The 9,236-nt window shown below is 33.0% G+C and overlaps 1 non-coding gene across 1 annotated transcript; it reads left to right on the top strand.

The window, feature by feature from the left end:
• Positions 1-1,382: 1,382 nt before the first annotated feature.
• TRNAE-UUC (transfer RNA glutamic acid (anticodon UUC)) lies at positions 1,383-1,455 on the top strand. The gene has a single exon. It is a non-coding gene; the product is annotated as a tRNA-Glu (tRNA).
• The last annotated feature ends 7,781 nt before the right edge of the window (positions 1,456-9,236 follow it).

Below are 9,236 nucleotides of genomic sequence, written 5' to 3'. Positions count from 1 at the left end.
ATTTTTACTTTGTTTTTATCCTTTTTGAGAAGTCAGATGTCAATGTATATTTTTCCTCTGAGTATAAACTAGCAAATATTTTCATCATTGTATTTATCTAAATGCTATTTTACATGTTATCCCAAACTATGTTCTTATAGTCCTTTAAATGACAAACTAAGAAGTTTTATTTGATTGTATTCTCTCTCCACTATTCCTTTTCTAAAATTATAAACTCATGTGCTAAGTATGTAAGTTAAATGACCAAAAATCACACTTAGGTCATTGAGAAGTCTATTCATAAATGACTCTTCATATAAATGATTACACCTGAAGTTTGTCACTGCACATTTATGAATTTTACTTTTGTGTAAGAATTCTTTCAGTCAGTTCAGTTGCTCAGTCGTGCCCAACTCTTTGTGACCCCATAGACTGCAGCATGCCAGGCTTCCCTGTCCATCACCAACTACTGGAGCCTGCTCAAACTCATGTCCATCGAGTCAGAGTTGTCATCCAACCATCTCATCATCTGTCGTCCCCTTCTCCTCCTGCCTTCAATCTTTCCCAGCATCAAAGTCTTTTCTAATGAGTCACCTCTTCACATCCAGTGGCCAAAATACTGGAGCTTCAGTTTAGGCATCAGTCCTTCCAATCAATATTCAGGGTTTATTTCCTCTAGGATTGACTGGTTTGATCTCCTTGCAGAGAATTCTTTAGAGAGGTCAAAAAGAAAATATTCAGTAAAAAACAGTTGGTGAGTAGAAATAAAACTGTGAGAACTTTATCACCATATATTTATCACCATATCATTTGAAAATGCTTGTGGAAAGGAGTATGTAAAGAGTCTGTGCAAGAGAACATTATTGCAAGCATTTATGTGTGTGTATGCATTTGTGTTCACATGTGTGCATGCCTGCTTGGAATACTAGCTAAAAATAATGAAATTAGAGTGCAGAAATTATGTATTACCCTGTAAAAGTTAAGGAGTCATAGAATAAATCAAGCAGGAAATTACATGCAAACCATTTTAGAATTACATGTTCTAAGTAAGTGATGTTATTGCTAACTGAGCTGTTCCTATATAATTTTTTTTTATTGTATCAGTATCATTTTGGCATATGGTAACATACCTCATTTTATGAGAAAGGATGGTAATCATATTGGTATTGTATGATTGTATATATTTTTTTTAATGTTTTTAATGCTTTCCATTCATAGACCATAACTTTTTCAGCTTGCCAAAATTTTTCATCCTCAAGATTAGGTTTTCTGCAAATTTATTGATGAATTTATTTTTAAGTATTTTTAGTTAACTAATGAAATAATAATGCTTCTGTTTGGAGAAATAACTATCTTAAATAAAACATTTTATAAATCTCCTTAAAAATATGTTTTCAGGGAGTTTCCCGGTGGTCCAGTGGTTAGGACTCAGCACTTTCACTGCTGTGACACAGGTTCAATCCCTGGTCAGGGAACTAAAATCCCACAAGCTATACAGCACAACCAAAAATAGAATAAAATTAAATTTAAAATATGCTTTTGAAAGAAGATATCATATAACAATGGGCTTCCCTGGTGGCTCAGATGGTAAAGAATCCGCCTGCAATGCTGGAGACCTGGGTTCAATCCCTGGGTTGGGAAGATTCCCTGGAGAAGAAAATGGCAACCCACTCTAGTATTCTTGCTTGGATAACTCTATGAACTGAGAAGCCTGGTGGGATACAATCCATGGGGTCACGAAGAGTTGGACATGACTTGCACAGCACAGCATAGTAGAACAATAAAAATGTAAATGTGATAATTAAGATCAAAATACATGATGACTGTCAATAAGAAAATAATAATAAGATGCTAAGCCTCTCGTTTAAATTGAAAGAACATAAGATATACTATGTATTTCACATTAACTCTGTGAAGAATTTTTTTAAAAGTGGTTTTCTCAGCAAACAAAAATACACTTTGTATAGAAAAAACAGAAAGGAATGAATAATAAGTAATTAAAAATCAGAAATCAGTCAATAATACAGAAGATTTTAAAAATACATTTATTAGTGGATTGTTTGAAGAAAATGTATGAAATCTGCCAGTTGAAAGGCAAAGCCTGTTATGTTGATTAGTCAATTAGAATTACTATTATTTTGAACTACCTGTGTGCTATGTACCAAATATACAAAGAAAAACAAGACAGACTTTCTATTAATGATTAGGAAAAGACAATAAATAAATGAAAAATAATCATTCTAAAAAGGGACAAATTAAATGATTAAGTCCAGTAGTACAGGTAGCATTTAGGTAGCATTGTCAGTGGTTATTTTCTCAGGGCAGGCAGAATATGATATGGGACCTCAATTTTGTGGAGTAATTGCATTTTAGAAAATGGCCATATCCTGAGACTTGATAAGATGAGGTATATTTATCAATTTTGAATAAGAACTGAGCAAGTGAAATGTTGCCAGGAACTGGTAGGAAATAGCAAGAAATGAGGAGCTGCTGTTCAATGGGTATAAAGTTTCAGTTATGAGAAATGAGTAAGATATTTTCTACATAACACTGTGTCTGTAGTTTATAATAATGTACACTTAAAACTTTGTTCGGAGTTTATCTCATATAATCTATTCTTACTATAATAAATAAATGATAAATATACTACTGTATTCTAAGGTATCTTAACTGAAGAATCCAAGAGAAAGCTATTTTTAAAAGTAATACAGGTAATAAATGAATTTTATTTAAAGGACATACTGTCATCAAATATATACACATCAGTGATTTCCAAGCAAAATGATATATAGACAATGTAGAAAGAATATGTAGATTTTCCATGAAAGTAGTATTCCTACACAGAAAAACCTACAATAGTTTATTTAGAACTGAAAAAATAATCTGGAAATAAATGGAGAAACCTACCACTTTGTTTACATGGAAAACATGGAAAATCTTCTACATATTATCTTCTTAACTGGAAAATTATCTTCTGAAATAATCCATGAAATTATTACAATCCAAATAGAATTTCCAATGATATATTTTAGAATTTTATAAAATTATTACCATCTATAACTAAATGAACATATGCACTGAGCCAAAATATTATTTTAAAAAAGAATGAAAAGAAATATGCATAATTGCCTAATTAAAATATATTAACAATTATATTCGAAATATTTAATCAATAATTAAATATTCTTCATACAATTAAATATATTCTGAATATTTAAAATAAATATGAAAAATAGGATGCAAAAATATCAATATTCATCTGAACTTAGCACATGATAAGGATTGCACCTAAAAATACCCATACCTGAGTTGCTGAATTTAGTGGATCAGCTTTGGAGAGATTTTTTATCTTAAGATCACAAATTTTGTCATAAAGTTACCACTTTCCTGACTTTTACCTAGCAGTAGTCATTCCATTGATATTGATGCTATCATAGCTTTCCTCTCTGTTTCACTATTCATAGTACATCTAAACAATGCCCACATGAGAATATGATGTACATGTTCAGAGTTATTATCAATGATACAAAGACAGAGATGAAGAAAAAAGGACAGGGAACTAACTAGTCAAGGAATGTGTGAGATTGCTTAAAGAGAATCATATCTGTTCATGTTTGAACAAGAAAAACTTAAGGAAGACCTAATTACATACAAATTCAGTCTTTATATTGATAAACTCTGTGTGTATAAGTAGTAAAAATTAATCTGTGAATTAGGAGTGGCAACCCATAATGAATGTTCAGAATAATATAAAAACATTATTATGAGTATTATTGATTGACAGAAAAGTGGGAATAGAACACAAATCTGTGCTATTGTAGTTAGGAGATGGTTATATTACAAAAATTACTTTATTTTCTAATGAATTCTCCTAGAACTTTGCCAAAACCACAAGATTTGGATATGAATTTTGAATAAGTGATTCAGTGTTTGGAAGAGAATATTTACATGAGGAAAGCAGGGCTGTAGATCTAATTTTCTTTTATTATACTTCTGAAAGGTGGTCTTTTCTAGGCAAAGCAATTGATTCTCTATGATAACAAAAGTATGTCAACTGAAATAATATTTACAAAGATCTTTGTTGAAGCTATAAAAAGATATGCTTTATTAGTTAAAATCCAAAGTTATTAGAATAAAAGAACAACTGCACAAAGAATTCAATGGCAGAGAAGCAGAATGTTTTCCTGCCAGGAAAATGAATTAGGTTCTATTTTAGTTGGCATTAGTTCAATATTATACTGATGTTTCTTATTTAAAATATTTTCTTCCTGATTATATCACTCAAGAGTTCCAGAATTTTATTAGTTACTAGAGCTGAAATTGAAGATTGAAGGCTGGAGGAGAAGGGGATGGCACTATGAGATGGGTGGATGGCATCACTGACGCGTTGGACATGAGTTTGAGTAGGCTCCAGGAGTTGGTGATGGACAGGGAAGCCTGGTGTGCTGCAGTCCATGGAATAATAAAAAAAACTGTAATCAGTAAATATAGCTTTTGAACATTTTAAAATATATTTCTTAATCTCTTAAGAATAAAGAAATGAAACTGTGAAAATGAGGCAGTCATGTAATTTGTTTTAAACATGGAAAATAATAGCAATCATAGGCTAAAAACAATAGCCATAGGTACATTTTAATAGTATATATATATATATCGATTGATTTAATTTTTATAATTCTGATATCATTCAAAATAGAATCTTTACAGAGGCCCAAAAAATCTCTTAAGTATACTAGGCTAGAGATAACAGGTATTGCTTCAGATCCTTCAGCCTATTTGAGAAAAGACTTTAACAAATCACTTAAACTCCCTGAGTTCATTTTCTTATTTAAAAATCAGTTCTGTACACACGACATTTCTTATAATTTTAGAAAATGGTAAGTGCTATATACACATATGTGTATGCTGTGTTTGCAAAGCAATTTTGTTACTCCTCACCACTTCTTGTGTATATACTGCATTAATCCATGATGCTTGCCTAATGAGTCTTTTTACTTCTTTACAACAATGCATTTTACTTTCACTTTTCTATAAAGCTTTTAAAAATTTACTGTATTGTTATATTTTGCTAACTTCTTTGATAGCATATATTAAATAAATTAAATTTTCTCTTCTTTAAGGTTTAGTGTTAACTTCTATTATTACTTTGTATTATCCTTGAAAACATTACTTTTCTTTCTAGATTTTCTCCAACTCTTCTATAATTACTGATCTGATTAGAATTTCTTTAACTTCTTTATGTATGTCTCTCTTCCCTTCCTCTTTGTCCATCCTTCACTATCTCCATGCCTCCGTTCTTTCTCATGGTCTCTGTCTCTCTTTTTCTCACTCATCAAAATCAACTTTCTTTCTTTCCTTTCTTCCTTCTCTGTCTTTCATCAAAAACGTTAATTTTCAAATGTCTATATTCCTTTATTATTTTAACTATTTAATTTTTTATAATTTAATAATTATAACCATTTATATTTCTATATTTAGTTTTCTTATTTCTTTTACATATCTTCTGCTAATTTTCACTTCTACTCACAGTTTTTTAGATACTTTTTCTTTCCACATAGATTGATACATTTTATAATCTCAAATTTTGAAGGATTTTTAGATGAAATGGTTTCTGAAGCCCAGAGTTTATTAGAGATGGATACTCTGCTTCCAAAAGTCTTTACAACAAAGACAGATCAATGTGAATACAGATCAGTGTGTCCTGCTGCTAAATATTTTATTGAAAGCACTGTAAAATAAACCTCAGTTACTATTTAAATCTATTGTTTATTGCTTATATACACATATTAGCAAGAGTCAAATTATAAATTCCTTCAGTACTGTAAGGGAATTCCAGAAAAAACATCTACTTGTGCTTCCATGACTACACTAAAGCCTTTGTGCAGATCACACAAGAAAACTGTGGACAATTCTTAAAAGGTGAGAATACCAGACTATCTTACCTGTCTCCTGAGAAACCTATATGAGAGTCAAGAAGCAACAGTTAAATCCTGACTTGGAACAATGGACTGGTTCAAAATTGGGAAAGGAGTACGACAAGGCTGCATATTGTCACTTTGCTTATTTAACTTACATGCAGAGTACATCATGCGAAATGCCTGGTTGGATGAATCACAAGTTGAAATCAAGATTGCTGGAAAAAATATCAACAACCTCAGATATGCAGATGATTCCATTCTAATAGCAGAAAGTAAAGAGGAACTAAAGAGCCTTTTGATGAGAGTGAAAGAGGAGAGCAAAAAAGCTGGCTTAAAACTCAACATTCAAAAAATGAAGATTGTGACATCTGGTCCCATCACTTCATGGCAAATGGAAGGGGGAAAAGTGGAAGTAGTGACAAACTTTACTTTCTTGGGCTCCAAAGTCACCGCAGACAGTGAGCAACCAGGAAATTAAAAAACGCTTGCTCCTTGGAAGGAAAGTGAAAGTGTTAGTTGTGCAGTTGTGTCCAACTCTTTGCAAACTCATGAATTTTAGCCCACCAGGCTACTATATCCATGGAATTTTCCAGCAAGAATAGTGGAGTGGGTTGCCATTTCATTCTCCAGGGGATCTCCCCAACCCAGGGATGGAACCCAGGTCTCCCGCATGGCAGGCAGACTCTTTACCATCTAAGCCACCAGGGAGGAAAGCTAAAATTAACCTAGACAGCATATTAAAAAGCAGAGACATCGCTTTGCTGACAAAGATCCTTATAGTCAAAGCTATGGTTTTCCCACTAGTCATGAATGGACATGAGAGTTGGACCATAAAGAAGACTGAGCACCAAAGAATTGATTCTTTTGAATTGTGATGCTGAAGAAGGGTTCCTTGGACAGCAAGGAGATCAAACCAATCAATCCTGAAGGAAATCAGCCCTGAATATTGGAAGAACTGATGCTGGAGCTGAAGCTCCAATAGTTTGGCCACCTGATGCAAAGAGCCAATTCATTGGAAGACCGTGATGCTGAAAAAGATTGAAGGCAAAAGGAGAAGAACGCAGCAGAGGATGAGATGGTTAGATAGCATCACCAACTCAGTGGACATGAGTTTGAGCTAACTCTGGGAGATAGTGAAAGACAAGGGAGTCTGGGTGCTGTAGTCCATAGGATCACAAAGAGTCAGACATGACTGAGTGACTGAACAACAATAACAATGTAAAAACACAAAAAATTAATTTTAATAGTAATAAAATATATACTTTGTAGGGCAGTTAATGAGTCTACAGATTGCTCGACTCATTGCCCAGGGTAAAGATTGAATAGAACTCATACATATTAATTGTTTTCAGAGAAGCTGTAATGAAAATTAAAGCAGCAGCATTAGTAGAGTGACTTGATATAACGTGTGAAAACACTAAAAACTTTCCTAAACTGGTATGGTTAAGAGACATAATTAAAAATTAACAAAAGATGCATGCAACTTGTAATGGATCTTATTCATGATAATTCATGCTGCATGTAACACCATTTACACCAAACCTACAACATTTCTCTCAAGTTAGTTATAGATTATTACTTCTATCACTTAAATAAATGTGTTGGGTGACAGCATGGAGATAGAAAGATGCATTACTGCATCAGTTTGAAGAAACTTAGGAGAATAATTTATTTTCATAAATAAATTGACTGTGAGGAAGATTATTGTATATCCTCATCCCTGGGATACCTGGTGAGGAATTAATGCAATATTACCAACAAGTGATTTCCCCTAGAGCTTCCCTGGTATCTCAGATAGTAAAGAATCTACCTGCAATGCAGGAAACTCCAATTCTATCCCTGGGTGGGGAAGATCCTCTGGAGAAGGGGTAGGCTATCCACTCCAGTATTCTTGGGCTTCCCTGGTGGCTCAGACAGTAAGGGATCTGCCTGCAATGTGGGAGACCTAAGTTTGATCCTAGGGTTGGGAAGATTCCCTGGAGAAGGAAAAGGCTACTCACTCCAGTATATTCTTGCCTGGAGTATTCTACAGACAGAGGTGCCTGGCAAGCTATTGTCCATGGGTTTGCAAAGAGTTGGACATGACTGAGTGACTTTCACTTTCAGACCAGTATAGTAGAAAGAGAAGACGCAATTGAATATTAAAAGACACAATTTAATATTAGGATCAACATTTAAGATGATGCAAAAGCAACTACAAAGTCTGGACTGAATTTCAGATAAATACATGCAGTAAAGTAAAAAAAAAAACAACAGCTAAAATGTCTCTTAGCTCCTTGAGAGAAAATGGATGAACCCTGTGACTGTCTCCTTGATACTCCCTGAAAGAACCCTGAGTTCATATAGCAGGTATATGTTAATAGTTCCAAATGTCAGAAAGCCTATGACCTTGAATTATAAAATCAAAAGTTCAGACCTTTTATCAGGTCTGTTATATTTTAAAGGAGACACAATAAGGCAAGAAAAGAGGACTGGGAGGCAGTCCCTCTTTCCTCTAAGATTGTCTTTTTATCCTTACACATGGCTTTATTCTGGTTCTTCACATGTAGACAAGATTGACTCCTTATCAAACATATTCTAAAATAGGCAGCTACAAAAATGATATTGAACAGAAAACCACAATTAGCTTTGCCAAGAGTGACCATTTAATGGGAGATGATGATGGACAGAGCAGAGAGGAAGAATTAGGGCTGCATGATGATTATGTCTGACAAAACTTCCAGTGCCTCCAAAGCAAATTTGAATGATGTTCTCTGAAAGGTGCGATATTATATGAACTAGAGGAAAAAATAATTTTGAATTTAATTAAGCATAGTTAAGTTTTGAATTTAAATCATACTTACTGAGACATCTGTCAAGTCATAAAGTATACAGGTCATTTCATAAACACATAACGTGCAACACACACATGTACACACACATGCACACATACCAAATGTACATGCAAATATACTCAAGCTCCTTTTGAATGGGAGACAGAGGAAGCAGAAATGAATTTGAATTTCAGTTTCATGTAGCATGCTGTTTCATTTTTTAATATTTTCCATTTTATTATAAATTCACTTATATTTCTGAGAATATTGAGAAAAATATTTTTAGAATGAAAAAATAGAACCCAAAATTCAAGCTTAAATTCTCTGACATTTTCTTAAAGCTGTAGTTAAGAGTTTAAAAAGATAATAATTTTTGAAGTATACTGAAAATACTCTGTAGGAAAATGACATGTTTAAAAATTATTTTAAAAAAACAAGAATTAAGTTATATTATTTTGAAGCTCCTACTGTATGCAATCAGGAATAAGTCAAATTTATAATTATAGATGAATGATGAGCTGCTAGA

Source organism: Budorcas taxicolor, chromosome 14 (genome assembly GCF_023091745.1).
Source record: "Budorcas taxicolor isolate Tak-1 chromosome 14, Takin1.1, whole genome shotgun sequence".
NCBI classification, from domain to species: Eukaryota; Metazoa; Chordata; class Mammalia; order Artiodactyla; family Bovidae; genus Budorcas; species Budorcas taxicolor.
This window is presented reverse-complemented; position numbering and strand designations above follow the sequence as displayed.